The 23495-nt window shown below is 43.1% G+C and overlaps 1 non-coding gene across 1 annotated transcript; it reads right to left on the bottom strand.

Annotated features, from left to right (window-relative positions):
- Window positions 1-22827: 22827 nt before the first annotated feature.
- LOC145404523 (5S ribosomal RNA) lies at window positions 22828-22946 on the bottom strand. The gene has a single exon (XR_013898181.1). It is a non-coding gene; the product is annotated as a 5S ribosomal RNA (ribosomal RNA).
- Between the last annotated feature and the right edge of the window lie 549 nt (window positions 22947-23495).

The raw sequence follows: 23495 nt of genomic DNA on the forward strand, positions 1-23495 counted from the left end.
TTTCATTTTTTTTTCTTTCTTGCATTGTGTTACAGTATTATTCTCATTTTCACAATTATTCTTCCTTGAGCATGGGTGTATGCTGCATAGCAACTGTGACCTCCAGGATTTTCTTTTTGTTTAACGAGTTTTCCTGTTTATGAACGAATATTGAAGCGAATGACTTTTTTTTTTTTCTTTTTTTAGTCATGGATATCTTCAGAGGGTTATATTTGCCTCGCAGACTTTTCGTATCAAAGTGTGAAGGATAAACTTCGAGAAGAGAGTCATCTTAGGGAAAGGGTTAAGCGTTTCTGACCAGTCTACGACCCTCGTGCCAGTACATGAGATGAACCGTTTAGAAGCCTCTTGTTTATTCCAACCCGCACGTAGTAAATGACCATCACCAAAACTAGGATGTTTTTGTCATTTAAACTATATTATGAAGGATGTTATGTTAATGAAAAGGTTAATGGAGGTGGTTCCTAATGCCATCATTGCCACAGATTTCTTCTAGGTGTTATGAGATTGTTTGTTGTTGCATGAATGTATCATCAACTACTGAAAGATAAGTCACCACTTCATGTAGTATGCAGTATAACAGTGTGTGTGTGTGTGTGTGTGTGTGTGTGTGTGTGTGTGTGTGTGTGTGTGTGTGTGTGTGTGTGTGTGTGTGTGTGTTTACTGTATGATTTGGGTGTGGGTATGGGCATAAATGTGGGTATGGATGTGTATTCGTATATGTAATGATGATGTTAATAATAATGATGATCTGTCTGTCTATCTATCTATTGCCAGACGTCTTAATCCCGTAAGGGATGACCACAACAAATCGCCTCCATGTCGCCCTCTCCCCTGCAATTTCACTGCCTTCTTCCCAGCTCACACACACACCCTCTTGCATATACCTCTCCACACCATCCCTCCATCTCATCCTCGGCCTCCCCCTCCCTCTCCCTTCCTCCTCTTGCCTCATATACACTCAGCTCGTTAGTCTCTCTCTCTCTCTCTCTCTCTCTCTCTCTCTCTCTCTCTCTCTCCACATAGCCAAACCACCTTAGTGTATTTCTCCTAATGATTTCTATCATATCCACATCCACGCCACAACCCTCTTTCACTTCCTAATTTGTCAGTCTCTCTCTCTCTCTCCACGTACTCCACATGCTTCTCTTAAATAACTCTTTTCCATTGCTCCCACTCTTGATTTGTGTCTTTCCAACTAGATCCAAGCTTCACGTCCATACGTTACAGATGCTATCACAGTACTAACATGCAGCGACTTTTTTTAGTTCCCTTTTTCTTATAACTTTTTTTTAAAAGAACCAGCCACTTTTCTTCCTTGTTGTATCCTTTCAAGCACTTCATCCTCCAAACTTCTATCCATACTCATCATACTACCCAAGTACAGTCGCGGCACATAGTACTTGACCAGGGTGTAAGGGAAAGTCAGTGCCACCACAGGGCTGCAGTGCGTTGGAACACGTTCCCTTACAACCCCTGCCTCCTTCACCCATCACCCCCTGCAGGGGATGTAAGGGAAAGTGTTCCGACGCACTGCAGCCCTGTGGTGGCATTGACTTTCCCCTACACCCTGGTCAAGGACTATGTGACGCGACTGTACTTAAATGCACTAACATTTTCCATTTTCTCACCATCCAACCTCACTGTACATGCAGTGACTTCATTTCCCTAGAAGACCATAACTTTACTTTTCCCCATATTCAACTTTAGATTTCGTTTCGTACACGCCCTGCCGAACTCATTCACCAAACCTTGCAGTTCCCTTTCGTCTTCACTCAACAGTACAGTATCATCTGCAAACATCAATACAGGAAGTTTCCAAATGCTGTCCCCTCTCATTAAAGCAGCTCCAACAACCACTGCTCTACCTTGTATCTCATTTATTACCCCATCCACATTCAGATTGAACAGCCATGGAGACATGACACAATCCTGTTTCAATCCAACTTTCAGATAGAAAAATTCACCCAGTTCACTATCCACAGGAACTGCAGCCTTAGCACCCTCATACATACTCTTCTCGGCATTCAACTTCCCATTTACTCCATATATTTTTAATATTTTCCACCTTCCTTGTCTATCCAACCTGTCATATGCTCTCTCCAAATTCATGAAGGACGCACACAATTTAATTCCCTTCTCAAGAAACCTTGCCACTAAAGACCTAAGGATGAATGTTTGATCTACACAACCTCTTCCCATTCCTACCTGTTCTACTCCAACTAGTTCCTCTCTTATTTCCCCTAACTCTTTCAATAAGTATCCTACCGTATACTTTGCCTAATACACTAAGAAGAAAAATGCCACTATGCTTATCACACACTTCCTTTTTCTTTTGTACAGGGGAATAATTATATCTGACTTCCAGTCCTCCAGGACTCTTCGATCCTTCCTGGCCAATCTGCACATCTTCCATATGCATTCTACAACTATCTCTCCCCCATGCTTCATTATTTCACTACACACTCTGTCAGTTCCTGGGGCTTTCCCCATTTTGACTTTATTCATTGCTTCCACTGCTTTCATCCTACTGATCTCTTCCTCCCTTCTCATCACCCTCTTTCTCATAGCCATTCCCCACTGAACAATCCCCCTTTCACCTCATCAGTCGTACCCTTTACATTCCATGTTGCACACCGTATCATGTCCTTTGTCCGGTCCTTGGTCATCACCTTTTGGTCCGTCCTGATCCGAGGCTTCTTGTTTGTATTTTTAGTTAGTTGTTTTCCGGGGAGGGGCACTAACCCTCCGCCAACCCACTTGTTGGCACGTAGGGAACATGTGTTGGTTGGTTATAAGGTTACATCCCAGCGTATTAAATGATTTCCTGGTTGACAAGAAATCATTCGGCTTGTCATTCTGTGTAGAGTTACCCTAAACAGAGTACCACCACTCTAAATGAGTGGATGATGGGCGCCCCCACCGACCACATATAATGATAATTATAATTATAATAATAATAATAATAATTATTATTATTATTATTAGTAGTAGTAGTAGTAGTAGTAGTAGTAATATTATTATTATTATTATTAAGCTATCTTCACTTTTTCGTCAGTATTATTTTTCTTTGCACTGTTTTTCTTCGATCTTGATGATATTACACATGAAGTTACCCCATGGTAGCCCAAGTCCTTGTGCCAAATGTAAATGACCTTGACCTATTTATGAAGGTGATATACTCTTTTATTCTAAAAACTTCGTATTTGAAATTGAAATGTCTCAGAAACTAATGGAGATACAGCTATTTGGTTGAAAACCTTAGATAAAAATGTTTGAAGAATAATTTTGGCTTAGTATTATGTCATTTAGCCCAGTGGAAAGCACCGAATTCAAATCTGCTCAGTATTTTTCTTTGCAACACGTTTTAGAAAAAAACACAAAAGCTGTAAGGCTGTAACTTTCCAGATTTATGGCTATGGTCCCTCTTATGATCTGAAAGGAATATGGTTACAGTTAAGCGTACAGTTAGCCAGTTATTGAGAAAAATGTAAAATTTGCACATGCGTTCTTCGACACCTTCCTATTCGATCTTGTTGATGTTACACAAAAAGTTACCTTAGATTCTTTAGCTCTTGTTTATATTTCACATACCTTGTATGCTGCATGGAGAAGCTTCTATATATATTGTGGTTACACGGTAAGAATAGATAACCCGTTATTATTATTAATATTAATACGATTATAATTATAATTAATGAGTAACAGAAGCAGCCAGAGGCTGAAAATACAGTATGCACAGAAATGCAATACATATTATTTGATATATGTCAACTAAGAACAGAAGTACAATTAAGAATGTGGAGAACTGACGTGTGTGTGTGTGTGTGTGTGTGTGTGTGTGTGTGTGTGTGTGTGTGTGTGTGTGTGTGTGTGTGTGTGTGTGTGTGTGTGTGTGTGTGTGTGTGTGTGTGTGTGTGTGTGTGTGTGTGTGTGTGTGTGTGTGTGTGTGTGTGTGTGTGTGTGTGTGTGTGTGTGTGTGTGTGTGTGTGTGTGTGTGTGTGTGTGTGTGTGTGTGTGTGTGTGTGTGTGTGTGTGTGTGTGTGTGTGTGTGTGTGTGTGTGTGTGTGTGTGTGTGTGTGTGTGTGTGTGTGTGTGTGTGTGTGTGTGTGTGTGTGTGTGTGTGTGTGTGTGTGTGTGTGTGTGTGTGTGTGTGTGTGTGTGTGTGTGTGTGTGTGTGTGTGTGTGTGTGTGTGTGTGTGTGTGTGTGTGTGTGTGTGTGTGTGTGTGTGTGTGTGAGCGAGCATATTTTCGCTTATGTTAATTAATTGGCCGGTTTGTTAATAACTATAAAGAAGCTTAATTAGGGTTACGTAAAAGTGTGGAACGGAAGGATGTGGGAGACAGGCAGGCTGCGAGGAAAAAGAAGGTGAAGTAGCAGAGGGAGAGAGAAGGAGGGGCAGAGAGGTCGACAGAATCGTTGGAGAAATACTGCACTATTTCGAAATTTGACATAGCGTTAAAATATAGGAGAAGGAAACTTTTAGAGAGAATCGGAGAAGCGAAAGAAATGAGTAGGGGAATGGAAGGTCTTGGACAATGATGAAATATCCGGCTATGAGAAATATGCACGACAGTAATATAAGAATAATATAAGACTGGAAAATGTGAATGGTGGAAAGGTGAAAGGTTGTAAAAATAATAAATATCCAGCAATACAGACATGATTTATAGGGTTGACATTTATAGAAAGCTCGAAGTAATTATGAAGCAAACTTTACATAATATTTTGATACTGGAGGGGGGAATGTCTAGGGCATCAGGGAAGAAAAGGGAAATTGGCAGGAAAACGTAAGATGTGGAAATTTTAGACGTCTTATTATCTGCAAACACGAAGGCCTGTATTCTCGGCGTTTGAGGAAGCTTCCTAACACTTATTCCTTAGCGATTTGTTTTTCTTATTATACGTTGCTGTCGTGTTTTCATTTAAGTCATTCAAATATCGCCATAATTGGCATAAATAACGTACGAAAGGATATTAACCAGCCATATCCCCCCAAAATGAATCGCTAGGGAAGAGGTGCTTGGAAGCCTGGTCACCCGACAACAGTACGGATCCAAGTGGTTTAGTGGGTTAAGGCGCTTCAACCGGATGTGACCCATTAAGGTTTAGATCCATGGGGTGGTTGGGGTTTATTGCTTACATAGTACCGCTCATGGGTTAGCAACTGGCCATTCTCGCCTTATATTCCTGGAGTGAGTAGCCTAGCCCTGGATCCCTACGCCCCTAATGGGTATTACAAGCTTGAATGATGGATGGAAAATAAATTATATAGCATCATACATAGGAATTGTGTTAGGGTTTGCACGAACAGAAGCATTTTTGGAATTATGTACAGCCAGCAGCAAAAGTTACCGACACTTCGGTGCCAACGTTGTGTCCTTCCTGCTTTAATTATCATTCCAACCTGAACTTCATAGAGCGCACTTCCTTCGTGTACTCTTGTGTGTGTGTGTGTGTGTGTGTGTGTGTGTGTGTGTGTGTGTGTGTGTGTGTGTGTGTGTGTGTGTGTGTGTGTGTGTGTGTGCGTGTGTGTGTGTGTGCGTGTGTGTGTGTGTGTGCGCGCGCGCGCGCGCGTACACTTCAGTTTGCTCTCACATAAAATCGGCTTGTGTAACACCTACCATCGGCACACCCGGCAGAGAAGTTTCGGTAAACTTTTGCTCATGGCTGTACTTGCAAAGTGGGGAGAGGATGCGCGATCAGCCTCTTGCTGGAACAGGCAACCGTTTTGGATTTGAATATCGTTACAGCAACCAAAGGTCTAAGCCATGTCACTTCGATAACTTTTTTTTTTTTTTAACTGCTACAAGCAGGCGATTTTAGTAAAGTTTGGAGAGACTTTCGAACAGATGGTGTTAGCTACAGGGTTCATTGACCGATTCACAACAAAAGTTCTGTCCTGCATTGATTAAATTCGTTTGTTGGTGGCAGAAATTAAATACAGATCGTCTAGCTGAAAGGTAAACTTTTATCTTCCATTAAACCCTTCTACAGAAAAAAATAGATAAATAAATAAAACGCTAGTACTGTCACAGGAATAAAATGTCCCTGTTATATGCTCAGAATAGACGATAGATGCTGAAGCACAGATGGTGACAGGTAAAAGTGTGTGGCCTATTTGTGTCTTGTTGGGAGAATGCTTGGCTTTTGAAACAGAATGTATAATTAGCCGATGCCTAGAGTGGGATGCATAAACGTAAACAAATATCTCATAAAAAAAAGACGAGGGGAGTTCGTGGACTGAAATAAGGAGTTCCGTGAATGAGTAAAAACTTGAAGTACATGACCAATAAATGAATTAACCCTTGGCCCAGTCATTCCAATAATGTATTTGATACTCTGTTACTGCTGCCACAGTAAGATTTTATTAATCTTTGAAGAGACTTTTCGAACAGGAAGACTTAAATACAGCTTTCATGATCCCTATCACTACAGAGAGGAAAAAAGGACTGTCCAAAGTTGAATTAAATCATCAGGAGATAGCAAGAATATGATGATAATATTAGGCCGTGTGGTAAAGGGGCTGACCTGAATAGAAGTCCACGAAGAATTACATACCAATTTTGAAATGGCGTTGTGAGAGAAGCGAGGAATGGAACCAGCTGTGTAGGAAAGTCACATGCATGGATGGAGCGCCTCAAAGACCAACACAATACGAGTTTCACATAATTTGCATGTAAATACGATGAGCAAAATACTGTCCCTCGGTTTGCTTCGCTTATGTCTCCTGATCCTGGTGGTGGACGTGCATGTCTTTACTGTCGCCTTTCCTGTGTTAGTTTGGGCTGAAGTGAAATTTTCGACGTGATTTTAGTGTATTATTTATTTATTTATTTCATTTATTGTTTCCAATCTTCGTTTTTAATTCTAGACATTCGTGCCTCAGTCCTCTATCCTCATCCGCCAGCCTTCAGCCTTCCCCTTCCAACATTTAAACTCTGACCTTCAACCTCCAACATCCTAACCTTCCGACCTCCCTTTAGCCTTCAATCTCCAACCCTATTTTCCTCAATTTTTGCATCTCAACCTCCGACCTTCACTCTCCATCCTTCATCCTTCAATCTTAACCTCCAACTTTCACCCTCTAGCTTCAATCTCCTTCCCTCAGCCTCACATGTTTATTCAGAGCCCCCAACCTACCACCTTCGTACCCTAACCTTCGACATTCCATTGACATCTTCCCAACCTACCACCTTCATACCCTAACCTTCAGTATTCCACAAATATCTTCCTATTGTCTTTCCCCCAACCATCCTTCTGTAACTTTCCCTTTCCATCTTCATGCCACCATTGTCCTACCCCCTACCACCCATTTAAAATATTTTCCATCCACTTTTTATCTTCCTCCGTTTTACCCCAACCATCCATCATTAACTTCCCACATCCCTTGTTTGGCCGTCACCCCACCTTCGTCAGCTAAAGATTATCCCAGATTATCCGACCTGCTATATACTGTATCCAACAATGTTCACCTTTGACATTTGATATATAATACTGTTTATTGACCCATCATACTTCTCCTGCTGGTTTCGGGTATAGGTTTTTGGTGAGTAGGGATAATTTTCTGTTTTTTTCCATCCTTTCGGACCTCTGTGCAATTAAATGGATGCTTGTATCATATCTTGCCTATAACAAACTGCCTTGCGTGGATTCCTAGGTTTCTCGGTATTTGCTTTCCAACATTTCTCATTTTCATCACTCAGTCACTCTCCACTTTAGATTTACTGTCTTAGCAAACGAGGCTTACCTGCTGATAATATGTTCTTTTTCCTCTGTATCAAGACCCCTCCAAAAAGAAAATTACCGGTTGCTTCTGAATATATATATACACGGGTGTGTGTGTGTGTGTGTGTGTGTGTGTGTGTGTGTGTGTGTGTGTGTGTGTGTGTGTGTGTGTGTGTGTGTGTGTGTGTGTGTGTGTGTGTGTGTCTTCTATCTATCTATCTGTCTATCTGTCTATCTCTCTGCCTGTCTGTCTATCTATCTCCATGCAGTAATGAAATCAGAGTATCCCTGAGGTCAGCAGGACATGATGATTGGCCACAAATGAACCTCCATTGATCATTGATCCGTCAGGTCATTAGGCCAATGCTTTGCAGAATATCAGCATTACATCCACGGCAGGGATGACCTTGTGTTGTGCTCATTAGTAGTATGTCGCTTCACTTTTCCAGTATGTTCATTCCCTTTTTTTCTTTCTTGCCACCTCTAGACCGTTCTGCATCTTAATAATACTCCGCCGTGAGAGGCTGAACAGTTACAAGTGCTATATGCAACTGAATGTGACTGAATCTTGTATTTACCTTCGGGGTATTGCTGCCTCTTATATTGTCTGTAAACTGTGACAGGGCTTAAACAGAGGATCCTAAATTATATATATATATATATATATATATATATATATATATATATATATATATATATATATATATATATATATATATATATATATATACCGCCTCTTCTGTTTGTTTGATTTCCGCATAGGTCACGATAATGTTCTTAAGTTTACTTTTTGTTTTGCAAGGTGGGTCGATGTAAAAATTATGCGTATACTGATAACATATAAAGGAACATTTGTGTAATTTGCAGGGTCAGGAAGAGACACGTTATCTTTTTTTTTTTTTTTCTTTTTTTTTTTCATATTATGGAGGACTGTGTTGATTATATATGTCAGTATCTATCTGTGTCTTTCTTACTTTTGGCTACTAGTTTATCTATCTATCTATCCTTCTATCGTCCTAGCAATAGATGGATAGATAGCTATCGTGTATGCACATCGTCAGGGTGTATGAATGCAGGAAAGAGCTCGGGATATTTTCTATTTCTTATTCCCTTATGGATATATATATATATATATATATATATATATATATATATATATATATATATATATATATATATAATCATTTATTAATAAATAATTAATACCATACTCGCACAACTGAAAATTGTGTAAAAATCTTACCAGTTTCTTTCATCATATAAGTAAACGTATCAGCATTTTTAAGATTATTTCATGTCCGAATTATGTAGGAACTGCAGAGAGAAACTATGATAATATGGAAAATTAATAAATAATAATAAAAGGGAGTGCTCGAGAGTTGTCAATGTATCCTGAGAAGAAAAAATATGCCAAATAATGAACCGCTGTTGAGGGAATACTGGGTAGCCAAGGAAGCCCCCAGGAGACTACAGGCCTTTGTGTGGCAGTGGAGGGGATGGAACAAAGCCGGTGGTTAGCAGGATGTGTTATAATGAGGAGGTCGGTAGGGAAGGAAAGTATGGTGGAGAGGAGAGGCTTGAGGTCTCTCTCTCTCTCTCTCTCTCTCTCTTTGATTTTACTATTGCCTCATTGCTAGTAGTTAATTCTCCTCGTCACATTCCGTCTCTCTCTCAACCACACTCACCACAGCTACTCCCACTTCAGTCATTGTGTCGTTTAGAATCATGCTTACTTTCAACATGGCTCCCTAAACACACACAGGCCAATTACCACCATCGGTAGAGAGGCGGCCTACAGTAATAATGGACCCAGGATCGAATTCCGGCTGGGCAGGGAACAGTTTAAGGATTTGAATTTCCTAAACAGCAGACTTTCCTGATCTACCAGATGACCCGCCGACATGTCGTAAAAATACCCCCGCTAATACCAATACGCCAATCCTGTATGAGACAGCCCTAGTATGTATGCAATATGGATGGTGGGTGGTGACATGTGGAGGTGTAGGAGGACTACTGGGCCTTGGGATAGCTCACTGCCCCTGAGAAATAGGCCCTGAAGCCTTTGTCCAGAGTCGGCCAAGTAAAAAAAAAAAAATCACCGCCGACACAACTTCCATCATCTACGCAACCACTACCACAGTTACCATCATCATCAGCACCACCACAACTACCATCATCAACCCCACCACGACTACCACCACCAACCCCACCACAACTACCACCACCAACCCCACCACAACTACCACCACCAACCCCACCACAACTACCACCACCAACCCCACCACAACTACCACCACCAACCCCACCACAACTACCACCACCAACCCCACCACAACTACCACTACCAACCCACAACTGTCGCCTACACTTCTCCACTACTACCGCAATCACCCCACCATACCTACCATATCACCCCACCGTAACTACCATCATCGTCCCACCATATCTACTACCATCACCCCACCGTAACTACCACCATCACCCCACCGCAACTACCACCACCACCCCACCGTAACCACCACCATCACCCCACCGTAACTACCATCACCCCACAGTAACTACCAAAATCACCCCACCATAGCTACAACCATCACCCCACCGTAACTACCACCATCACCCCACCGTAACTACCACCATCACCCCACCGTATCTACCACTATCACCTCACCGTACCTACCAGTACAGCATAACCCCACCGTACCTACCACCATCACCCCACCGTAACTACCACCATCACCCCACCGTAACTACCACTATCGTCCCACCGTAACTACCACCATCGTCCCACCGTAACTACCACCATCACCCCACCGTAACTACCACCATCACCCCACCGTAACTACCACCATCACCCCACCGTAACTACCACCATCACCCCACCGTATCTACCACTATCACCTCACCGTACCTACCAGTACAGCATAACCCCACCGTACCTACCACCATCACCCCACCGTAACTACCACCATCACCCCACCGTAACTACCACTATCGTCCCACCGTAACTACCACCATCATCCCCAGTAACTAACACCATCACCCCACCGTAACTACCACTATCGTCCCACCGTAACTACCACCATCACCCCCCGTAACTACCACCATCACCCCATCGTAATAACTGCCATCACCCCACCATTACTATCACCGTCACACCACCACAATAACCATCGCTACTCCCACCATCATTCCACCACCACCACCACCATCATTCCACCACAGTAATCACCACCTCACAACAGGTACCGCCATCACCCTACCTTTCCTACCATCACCTTGTACCTACCATCACCCCACCACTACAACCACCACAACCCCACTATTACAGCCACATAATATATATATATATATATATATATATATATATATATATATATATATATATATATATATATATATATATATATATATAACTTATTTGGGCAGTTTTATCATCAAACGGGAATTGAAACCCATATAATAAAAATAATGTAAAATGCATCGTTAATAATGAATGCACTCGGACAACCAATCAGCTGCCAGCTTTCAAAAGCTTAAGACTCATCTCTTCTCAGATCGGATCAAATAGGCTATACCATCACCATCACCATCACCCTACCACTACTACCATCACCCCACCATTACAACCACCATCACCCCCACCACTACAACCACCATCACCCCCACCACTACAACCACCATCACCCCCACCACTACAACCACCATCACCCCCACCAAAGTTACCACCAGCACACACTACAACCACCACCACCATCACTGCAGTATAGTTACCATCAGCCCCATCACAGCTGTAACTATTATCATTTGACTGACTCTATCGGATAAGTGTATGTGAAGCTACAGAACGTGGCGAATGTTTTTGGCGCATCAGATAGAGCCAGAATTCCTGGGGCTTGAATGGTGAGCGAATGGAAGCGTGGCCCATTGGATTGGGCAAATTTGGGCTGTCAGGAAATTTCTACTCCTTACCTTGTCCTAAGGTGGGAAAGGATGTCCGAATTATGATGATGATAATGATGATGATGATTTGATATTGCGACCACCATCGCCTCACCATTACTATTACCATCACCCATTCATACTACCTTCACATCCATCTCACCACAATTACCCTCATCACCCCCACCACAACCGCTCCTTACCATTGTCTCTACCATACCCACCACCACATTACTACTACAGCTACGACTACCACCGCTACCACCACCACTGTCATCACATTCATCACCATCACAGCCACAACCACCACCACAACTACCATCGTGAATGATACCACGATCCCCACTGCTGCTACTACCACCACCACCACCACCACCACCACCACGGATCAACAGTGCCTCCTTGCCAATTGAATTTATGTATGAGGTAACCGTTTGCTGGGTAGGGTCTAAAAGGGGGGGGGGGGAGAAAGTAGGAAAAGGAATGGTGGAGAAAGGAGAAGAGGGAATGGTGGAGAGGGGAGGAGAGGTGGAGGTAAGAGGGACGGAGGTGAGAGAGGGAGTGGAGGATAGAGGGAGACAAGAGAATTGAGATGACAGGGGAGTGAAGGTAAAGGTGTGGGTAGTGGGGAGGGATGAGTGGGGGAGAACAGGGAAGAAGAGGAAGGGTGAATGGGAGGGGGGGGTGATGGGGAATAGAGAAGGAAAGGAAGTGGAAATTAGGAAAAGAGATGGAAAAGATAAGGAAGTGAGGGTAGAGGAAAGGGGCGAGGGTTAGTGGGGAGAAATTAGACGAAGAATTGTGGGAGGATAAGGAGGGGGGATGAATGGGAAGGGGGTGCTGGGGGATGGAGAAGAGAAGGATGTGGAAAGGACGAAAAGAGATGGGAAAGATAAGGAAGTGAGGGTAGAGGAAGGGGGGGGGGAGGTTAGTGGGGAAAAATGAGACGAAGAACTGTGGGAGGATAAGGAGGGGGAGGGAACTGGAGGAGAGAGGAAGGGAGATAAGACAACTGGTGAAAGGCAGGGGAGGGAAGGGAAGGGAGGAAGAAATTTAAACATATGACGATGAATGGATAACATCTGGAGACTAAAGAGGAGAAAGGAGATGAGAGAGGAAGACAGGGCAGGGGGAAGGGAAGGAGTGAGAACAAAAATGGACGAGAAAGAAAAATGGAAAAAGTGAGGAAGCGAAAGAGTGTGAAGGGAATGAGAGGGCTTAGAGGTAGGAGAGAGACAGACAGACAGACAGACAGAGAGTAAAGGAAGGAAAATGTGACGTGGAAATTACCTGGCGGAGATGCGAAGGAGAGGAAGCACAAGTTGAGGAGTGGAAAGAAGAGAGTCTGCAGAAGGGTGCAGATTGGAGGAGGAGATAGTATGAGGGAATATCACTGCTACATCCTTATTTTCCGTAACTGCAGTTACATTTAAGCTCATTCAGGGCAGTTCCGGCTAATTTCTGCCAGCCAAGCTATGTCGGGGCAATTTTAGTCCATATGAATAGGTCAGATTTGGATCGGTTCATGGTCATTCAGGTCTATTTAGGTTAATTCAGCTTAGTCTAGATTCAGATGGGTTCTTCACATTCATTTTAGGCCAGGCGCATCCATACCAGCCCAGGTTCAGTTTTATTCCAGATTATTAAGGTTCCTTCCAAATCAATCAGGCCATTTTAAATCCTTCAAGGCATTTCACATCAGTCCGACCTAGTTAGGTCAGCTCAGTTTAAATTAAACCATCTTAGCGTTGTTTCAAGGCCAATAGGTAGAGGTGCGTGTGTCATGTAGGATCCCGTGTGAAGTTTTAGCGACTGGATACCCTTCCCATACGGTATGTAGTTTTTACGGGTATTTTATTGTTCACTCCAGGCAGTTGCATTCATCTTAGGAGGGACTTCTAGAACTGGAGGGAGTTAGATATAGGCTTCATTAACCCATTTACTGTCTTGAGACTCTCTTAAGCTGCATAAAAATCGACTGGCAGCAGAAAGTATGAAATGAAATGCGTCATCTTAGGGAAGGAGATAAAAGAACTGGAGGGTGAATGTGCCTAGGATGAAACGGGTGGAGTTAGGGGGAAGTGTAGAGGAGTCTCATGGGGGAGAGTTTGGTGGTAAGGCACAGCAGTAAAAGGACGAAATGAGGTACCACTCTTGCACCCTTCCCTTTCCCTATCTCAAACATACCAATCTTTCCTCCCCTCCTTCCTTTATACTCTTTCGTTTTCTTTCCTCTTCTTACTCCCGTCTTGTCCATTTCTTGCCTTGTTTCTCCGCTACTAAACTCCCCTTCATACATCTCCCCTCCCTCCTACCTCATTTCCTCTCCTCTCTTGTCTTCCCTAACTCTTTTCTCATAACCTCTCCTCCATTTTCCTCTCTCTCCTCCAACACTATCATTTTTTCCCCTCTACCCTTTCTCTTCTCCCTGCCCCTATTCCTCCCCACCTTCTCTCCTCCCATCTCTCTCTCTCTTCATCTCACTCCCCCATCTCCTTTCTTCTCCTTCTCCCTCCCTCATCTCCATCACATCTTTGTCCTCTCCTCATTATCTCCTTTCCCCTCTTCCTCTCCCTTTCCTTCCTTTTCCCTCTTCCCTCTTCCCTTCCATCTCTCCTATCACTCCCTTCCCCATCCCTTCCTCTCTCCCTATCACCCCCTCGTCCTCATCCGCACACGCCCCCATTCCCTGAGAGGCAGTATAGCGTTGGCCAATCTTCCTCCATCCACATTCTTTCCTCTGTCCATCTTTGCTTACGCTTGTTTTCCCTGTCCCTTTTCTTTCTTGTCTTATTTAATTCATTATTCTGTCTTTGTGTAGTTGTTCTGTTCTGGTTTATTTTCCATCCTCTCTTCCTTTGTCACCTTAATTCATACACTCCGAGGACTTTTTGTTACAACTAACGTCAGACTGTCGTATATAGCGTAGATCTCCATGTGGAATTGAAGGGGTTTAATGAAGGCTATATCTGTCCAATCTTTTTTTTTCTTTTTTATGCGAGGAAGAAGGAACCAAAGGCCATCAGCCCGCAATAACAGTTCCCTCCAAGAGAAAAACAAAACACAAGAGAGAGCCAAATTCAAGATCCATTCATTTCGAGATGCCTGAACACACTGCGTTTGAAAGACTGGAGATCATAGGCAGCAGGAAATACAGACAGAGGGAGACAGTTCCAGAGCTGACCTGTTGCATAAATGAAGGACTGGGAGTAACGGTTAACTCTTGCATTAGAGAGTTTGACAGAAAAGGGATGAAGAGTTTGCTGCCAGACGGGTGCTACGCGCCCGTCGCAGAGGTGGAGGAATGCAAGCAGACAGTTCAGAGGAGCAGTGACCATTAAAGTAGCGATAGAAAAGAGATAAAGATGCAACAATGCGACGAAGAGACAGAGGTTGAAGGGAGTCAGTAAGAGGAGGAGAGTTAATGAGACGAAAAGCCTTTGACTCCACCCTGTTGAGACGAGCTGTATGTGGGGAGCCTCCCCACACATGAGAGTTGTACTCCACACAGGGGCGAATAAAACCCCTGTATAGAGTCAACAATTGTGTAGGGGTAAGAAAGAACGGAGTCGGCTTAGCACACCCAATCTCTTGGAAGCAGATTTTACAAGAGATGTAATATGATCTTTCCAGGATAAGACCCGAGCTAATGAAACCCCAAGCATGTTCAAGGATGATGCAGGATTAAGCTGAATATTATTAAACATTAGTGGGTATACCTGTGGAAGATTTTGATGGGTTGATAGGTGTAAGAACTGAGTCTTAGATGCATTAAAAACAACCATATTATTTTTACCCCAGTCACAGATACGAGCCAAGTCAGACATTAGGTGTGCCATAGCCTCATCCCTTGTTTGTTGAAGTAACTGCGAGATGGGCGTTGTGGGAACCGAATGGACAGGTGAAGGGTGGAGTCATCAGCGTATGAGTGGATAGGGTTAGATGTACAGCTTAGAAGGTCATTGATGAATAAAAGGAAGAGAGTTGGTGATAGGACAGAGCCCTGAGGAACACCACTGTTGATAGATCTAGGAGAATAACGATGGCCGTCTACAACAGCAGCTATAGAACAACCAGAAAGGAAGCTAGCGATGAAGGCACAGATAGAAGGACAGAAACCGTAAGAGGGCAGTTTGGAAATTAAAGATTTATGTCAGACTCGATCGAAAGCCTTTGAGATGTCAAGTGCAATGGCAAAGCTTTCGCCAAAGTCCCGAAAGGAGGATGACCAGGAGTCTGAAAGGTAGGTGAGAAGATCGCCAGTGGAGCGTCCCTGACGGAACCCTTACTGACGATCAGAAATAAGGTTGTGATAGGAAAGATGCCTTAAAGTTTTTCTATTGAGAATTGACTCGAAAACTTTTGAAATACAGGACGTTAAAGCAATTGGACGATAGTTGGAGGGTTGGGAGTGGTCACCCTTCTTTGGGACTGGCTGAATGAGAGCAAACTTCCAGCAAGAAGGAAAGGTACAAGTTGACAGACAAAGGCGAAAGAGTTTGCCTAGGCAGGGTGTAAGCACAGAAGCACAGTTCTTGAGAACAACAGGAGGGATTCCATCAGGCCCATATGCCTTGTTAGTATTGAGGCCAGTGATGGCAGAAAATACATCAGCTGAAGAAATTTTAATGTCAGCCATGAGGAAGTCAGTGGCGGGAAGTGATGAAGGAACAGCAGCGGATTCGTCTAAGGTGGAATTGGAGGAGAAAGTCTGTGCGAAGAGATCTGCTTTATCAGTAGAAAAAATAGCTACAGAACCATTAGAGTAGAAAAGAGGAGGGAAGGATGATGAGGTAAAGTTCTTAGAAAGGTTTTTGGCAAGGTGTCAGAAGGAGCTGGAAGAATTCGAGTTGGAGTGTTGAGAGCATTTAGTATGGATGAAATTATTTTTAGCAGAGCGAAGAACAGACTTAGCACGATTCCGGGCAGAAATGTAAAAGTGATGTGATTCAGGGGCGGGTTGGCTCCGGTACCTTTTGTAGGCCCTCTCCTTGTTGCGGACAGCATTAGAACAAGTGTGATTAAACCAAGGTTTTCTTGCGTTAGTCAAAGGATATGAGAAAGGAATGTATGCTTCCATGCCCGAGATAATAACCTCCATAATGCGCAAGGCACACTCAGATGGCTCCCGGCTATGGAAGCAATAATCATTCCAGGAAAAATCAAAGAAGTACTGCCTGAGGGCCTCCCAATCCGCGGCTCCAAAATGCCACAGACGACGTTTCCCTGGGGTCTCCATAGGTCGTACTGGAGTGATAGGACAGGTTAAGGTGATAAGGTTGTGATCGGAGGAGCCCAACGGAGAGAAAAGATTAACAGTGTAAGCAGAATGATTAGTTGTAAGGAAGAGGTCAAGTATGTTGGAGCTCTCTCCAAGGCGGTCTGGGATACAGGTAGGGTGCTGTACAAGCTGCTCTAGGTCATTAAAGATAGAAAAGATGTAGGCTTGTTCACCAGGTGGATCAGTGAAAGAAGAGAGCCAAAGGTGGTGGTGAACATTGAAATCTCCTAGAATGGAGATTTGAAGTGTTGTGAAAACTAAATGAAATCATATGATGAGAGAAATATATTAAGAAGTAAATAAATAAACGATACGTCAGTGTGAATTTCGTGTGTTGGAACGATGACCATGTAACGACCTGCTGTTGAGTAAAGATGGGGTGAACTTTGCACCCTCCACCTTTATTGTATCAGGTTCTACTCCGGTACAAACTTTCTTCCAATTCGAGTACTTCATATTTTAACGCATGTCCGTTACTTTCCCCCAGACACATAATATCGAAGAACATCATCCACTGACTGAAACATACCAGGCCTTCCTGAGCTTAGTAATATCAGCCGGCAGAGGTGACGTAATGAGCGAACATTTCCCCTGAATGTGCGTGATCGAGTAGAGAGACTTTATACATGAATGCGCAGTGAAGAAAAGGATTAGGGTGCTTCAGGAATTTGAAAATTGAATACAATATGGTGTGAAGATTTATAATGTTCTTGGAAAGATGAATAATATCAGTGGAGCGAAGAAAAGTAAATGCAGGCTGGTAAAGTACAAACATGGAAATACTGTAGTGGGAACGAAATAATACGTATGAGATGCAGAGTGTGTTACAGAGTACTGGGTATTGGCAGCGATGGAAAAAAAAGAAAAGAAGACATTATTGTTTAGGGACTGTTGGGAAGAACCATGGAGGAAGAGACAGCGGTAGGTTGTGAGATATTTATAGCAGTGAAGACGTATAGGCCTACTCGTAATTTGTCGGAGCACAGGGTGATAATGTTGGAAATAAAAACCGGAAGAGAAGAGTTGGACGTGAGGAAGTAGTGGCAGCCGTGGAGAGGTTTAATTCGCTGAAGGCTCCAGAACCAGATCTGGTTTAAAGTGACACATTAAGAGAGGGGGAAGATGGCAGTGGATTGATTGAATGGCTGGGTGATGGAAGAAGCTAGTTAACAGTGTACGGGGTAGAGGGTAGTGGAATGGTTACTGGCAGATTTCAGTTACACGGGAGCTCTGACGTACGCTGAACGACGGGAAAAAAGGTACAGTAATTACAGTGCTATATAAGAGGGATGGGTCAGGCGATAGGAGGGAATGTGGAAGTTAGTAAGAGTAGACTGTTAACCATCTGAAGCTCCCGTGACTCCCCCTTCAATCAATCTATCAATCACCCCTTTATTGTCCCATCCTGGATGTAGAGCCCAATGGTTAGGCTACTTAGGCTAGATATCTGAGGCGAGATTCGTCAGTTGTTCGCCTCTGATTAATATTAAGTCATCTCTTCCTCGAATGTAAACCCATATGGATGACATTCGGCTGGGGAGTCTTAAGCAACTATTTCACCAGGCGTTTATTTGGCTATGTGATTGCCACCCAATATACTAAATGGTTCCCTGAGCTACAGGAAACCATTTGTGTTCTCATTTAGTTTAGAATCACTTGAAGATAGCACTACATGAAGTGAGTGGATGGTGAGCGCTTCGACCTACCACTTTAGCTGAATAAAATTGTCTGTTGGCAGCCAAAATAAAATGGCGAAGGTGACGAGAGGGTTAATGGAGGTATCATCAGTCAGGCTCCAATGGCTCACCTTAAACTGAACAGAATCATCTGATGGTAGCTAATTTAATAAGGACATGACCGTGAGGGGATTGATCCGGTAATTTATGTGAGAGGAAATGGTGTATGGCTGAACAGTGGTTGATAAGAGAGGGGTAACAGGGAGATTTGTCAGCGAAAAAAGGTGTGTGTGTGTGTGTGTGTGTGTGTGTGTGTGTGTGTGTGTGTGTGTGTGTGTGTGTGTGTGTGTGTGTGTGTGTGTGTGTGTGTGTGTGTGTGTGTGTGTGTGTGTGTGTGTGTGTGTGTGTGTGTGTGTGTGTGTGTGTGTGTGTGTGTGTGTGTGTGTGTGTGTGTGTGTGTGTGTGTGTGTGTGTGTGTGTGTGTGTGTGTGTGTGTGTGTGTGTGTGTGTGTGTGTGTGTGTGTGTGTGTGTGTGTGTGTGTGTGTGTGTGTGTGTGTGTGTGTGTGTGTGTGTGTGTGTGTGTGTGTGTGTGTGTGTGTGTGTGTGTGTGTGTGTGTGTGTGTGTGTGTGTGTGTGTGTGTGTGTGTGTGTGTGTGTGTGTGTGTGTGTGTGTGTGTGTGTGTGTGTGTGTGTGTGTGTGTGTGTGTGTGTGTGTGTGTGTGTGTGTGTGTGTGTGTGTGTGTGTGTGTGTGTGTGTGTGTGTGTGTGTGTGTGTGTGTGTGTGTGTGTGTGTGTGTGTGTGTGTGTGTGTGTGTGTGTGTGTGTGTGTGTGTGTGTGTGTGTGTGTGTGTGTGTGTGTGTGTGTGTGTGTGTGTGTGTGTGTGTGTGAAGTAGAAAATATGAAAGAAAGTGAACTAATCAAAATATGGGAAACGAGAGAAAAGGGAAAGCAAGGTAATATGAAAAATACAGTGAACATTAAAATGATCGAAGCAAATATGAGCAATTAACAAAAAGAGGAAACTGATAATGTGAATACATAGAGGGAGACGATCGGACAGAGCGTCTTGTATGTGAAAACTGAGTGAAGATGTAAGAGGATGAGAGGGGAAAAAAAATAAACAATACACGTAAACTAAAAATAAACTTACAGAAGGGAATACAAGAAATGAGAGAACAGGAGGGAATTAGGGAGAGGGAATAACCAATATACCGAAAGACAGGACAAAAAGAAAACAGTGAAGAGATATATAAGGAATCTGTACAGAAAAGGGAAAGGGTTGAAATGATTACAAAAGTGTGTACTGAGATATATGAGAAGGAACAGTATGGAAAGAATACGAGGAAAGAAAGGGAAAGTGATGGTGAAAAGAGGTTAAAAAAGATGTGAAAGATAAACATGAAAAATGAAAACAACAAGGTGAAATGTGGACTTGTAAGGAAAAAAAAAAAAAGTGATGGGTGGATATGCAGGAGGAATGAAAGTAGGATGGAAAGAAGGAAAAGGAATAAATCAAGATATAGAATGGAGTGGAAATGGAAAAATGGAAGAGGTATTATACGGAAACTATATGGAAAAAGTGGATATAAGGAAGCGATTGCCGTATTTTGTCAAAAAAAAAAGACACACACACACACACACACACACACACACACACACTGGGAGCTTAGTACTCAAAATGTCAAATTAAGGCGTAATAGCATTCTACACGTATTGATAATGATTAGCCGGTATGCAGTCTGTCGTCGTTCTTATGAATGTGTAACAAGTGAAAGAAATGATAGTTTCAGTGAAGTAAATAACATCCATTGAAAGCATTGGGCTTATTCTATTTCTCTGCGAGTCATCAAAGTGCCTCCCACAATCCTTCTCTGAGTCGCGGCCTATTGTTTGAGAACCTGTGCCTAAAATGTTCCTCATAACATGTTTGCCATTCCTTATTCCTTCTGTATTATGTTTTACTCCTTTTTCCCCATTTCATTCCCGTTTCCTGTTCCCATATTAAGTTTTCTTTTTTTGCCATGACTACAGGTTCCACAAACTCCTTGATATGTTTTCCTTTCATGTCCCTCCCCTGCATTCCTCTGTTTCCTATCTGTTTTCATTCCTTGGTCAATTTCGTCTCCCTCCCAATTTCCATTTATCTCCTACCGGTATTTGCATTTCTTTTCCTTCCGTATTTCCTTCAGTTTCACGTACACTGACCATTTTCTTCTTTTTTCTTTTATCCCCGTGCCGTGCATGTCTGTGTCCTTGTGTGAACAGTATAACTCAAACGATTTTTGATCGAATTTGAAATAACTTTATGTAATGGTTTCAGGGTCAGGCAAGGAAGAAGTGACTGGGTTTTGAGAACAACAGGGCAAATGATAATGTTAAGCCGTTTGATCAATTATTCTTAAAATCGAATAAGTATCCTTGCCTGACCCTGAGCCCTTCCACCAAATTTGTCCAATTTGGATCAGAGCTGTTTGAGTTATATTGTTAACATACACAGAACAGAACAGAATAACACCTCGTTATTTTGTTCAAATGTATGAATATGCAAGGCACAGTTGTTGCGTTGTCTCTGCTCCATGTTTTTTTTTTTTTCCTCGGTCTCTTCACTCGTCACCTATTCCTTCTGCCATTTTTCGCTACAGATACAGTTCCTGTTAATTCAGTATCTTTTCCTATTCTACACATACTCGTTCATTCATCTCCCCCCCCCCCAACTCTCTCTCTCTCTCTCTTTCTCCCCACATTTCCGGTGGCCCCTTTTTTTTTTTTTTTCTTCTCCGTCATCATCATCATCGTCATTGATTCTGTCGTCGACGTCGCCGCCGCCACCTCCGCCTCCTTGCTGCTTTATTTTCATAGGTTTTCCTTCGTCACTCCATATATTTTTTTTTTTTTCTTCCTGTTCATCTTATCAAACCGTATGAGTAAATCTTAATCATTCTTCCTTAAACATCCATGCCGCGCTAATATTTTTTTTTTCCATCTCTCCCACATCCTCTACGTTTCCGTTCGTCTCTTTTCCATTTATCCCTGCATCTCATCTCTATCTGAGTTATCACCATCGTTCCCAATCTCCCATACCCACTTCCACTAGAGTGCCGCTCCTTTCCTATCCCACCCCTCCACATCCCAGCTATATCCTCACCTCTCCTCTCGTCCTCATTTCCCTCTTCCTCTCCTTCTTCCTTTCTCTTTTCCTCTCCTTTCCCCCTCCATTTTTGTACTTCTTCCCTCCTGTAATCTCCCTCTCCTCTTCACTTCCACACTCTCTTCTCTCACTTTTAGGTATCCTCTCTCATATCGCTTTGTCGATCTCCATTGTTTTTTACAGCTCTCCCCTCACCCCGGCAAGAGCATTCCCTCTCCACCTTTTCTCTTCTCCTCCTCGTCTCTTCTGGTCCCCCTCCTTTCTTCTCCCGGTTTCCCCTAATCTCCCCCAGCACCGGCACCCCATTCTACTCGCCCGTACATTATCCACATCTCTAATCCCTGCTTCTCCTCTCCTTTCCTTCCCCTCTCCTCTTCTTCCCCTTTCCTCTCCTCTCCTCTTCTCTCCTCTCCTCTACCCGTTTCCTTTTTCTCCCTCAGTCCTCCAGCTGACCCTGTTTTCTCCTCCTTTCCGTTTGGCTACATCTTTACCCCATTCGTCGGTCTGTCCCTTCACGACACAGCTTGCTTGTCCTCAGCATTAAGTATAACCCCTCTCCTCTCCTCCTCTCCTTTCCTATCCCCCTCCTCACCTCATTCATCCTCTCCCTCTTTCCACCGCCTCTCCTCCATCTCTCCCTCTCAGCAGTGCCGCATTCTGACCACCCGTACATTACCCACATCCCCATAACGTCCGTATCGCAGCGCCCAAAAGGACCCTAAAGCTCTCACATAAGCTGGAAAAAAATCCTGGCTACCTTGAGACCTCTCGATTTCCTGTTTTATCACCAGGTATCTTAAGGCAGCTCTGTTAGTCATGTGTGTGTGTGTGTGTGTGTGTGTGTGTGTGTGTAACAGGGAATTTCTGTAACCAGTGATTTTATGAAATCCCTAGCGAATTCGTGAAATTAGTTTAAATTATGATGGGTAAAATAATTCATTCATTCATTGCCAGACGCCATGTATCCCAAACGGGGTGGCCAAGGGCTTAGAGTTAATTGTTTTACAGGGAGGGGCACTAATCCTCCACCAACCCCACTTGACACGTGGGGATGCCAACAGCATCTGGTGTTCCCAGGCGGTCACCCATCCAAGTACTAACCAGACCCAACGTTGCTTAACTTCGCTGATCGGACGGGAAGCGGTGTACTCAACGTGGTATGGCCGTTAGGCTAATTTTGGTTCCGGTTAGGTTAGGCTGGGATAATCTTGATTATCTTTAGGTTTCGTTAGGCTAGATTAGTTAGGTTATGTTAGATTGATTTATATGAAATCTGAAAATAACTTAGCATTTATGTAGACCTAACCTAACCTAGCCTAATTTAACCTAAACTTAACATACATTATCCCAGCCTAACCTAACCGCAGCCTAAATTAATTTAACCTTAATTAACCCATCCTCATTGAAACTCATTTCACTTATTTCCCTAGGGATTTCATGAAATCACCAACTTCGTGCGTAGAAATCTTGGTCTTAGTAAAGACTATAGATAAGAGTGAGACCTGCCTATTACTGAGAGCGTTTTTTATGAAATAGAAAATCTGATAGTGGCGACTATAGTCGTCAGCATAGCTACTGTGTTTTTTGTAAGCACTTTTTTTTATTATTCATATATACAGTATTTATTCGTATATCAAAGAATTGATATGGTAGTTTGGTGGTGTTGGTTTTTCTGTTTGTTAGCTTGAGTAATTTATAATTTTTTCTCAATCGTAATTCA

The sequence above is a fragment of the Coenobita brevimanus genome, chromosome 63 (assembly GCF_032717465.1).
Source record: "Coenobita brevimanus isolate Jiangsu-jjx chromosome 63, ASM3271746v2, whole genome shotgun sequence".
Lineage (NCBI taxonomy): Eukaryota > Metazoa > Arthropoda > Malacostraca > Decapoda > Coenobitidae > Coenobita > Coenobita brevimanus.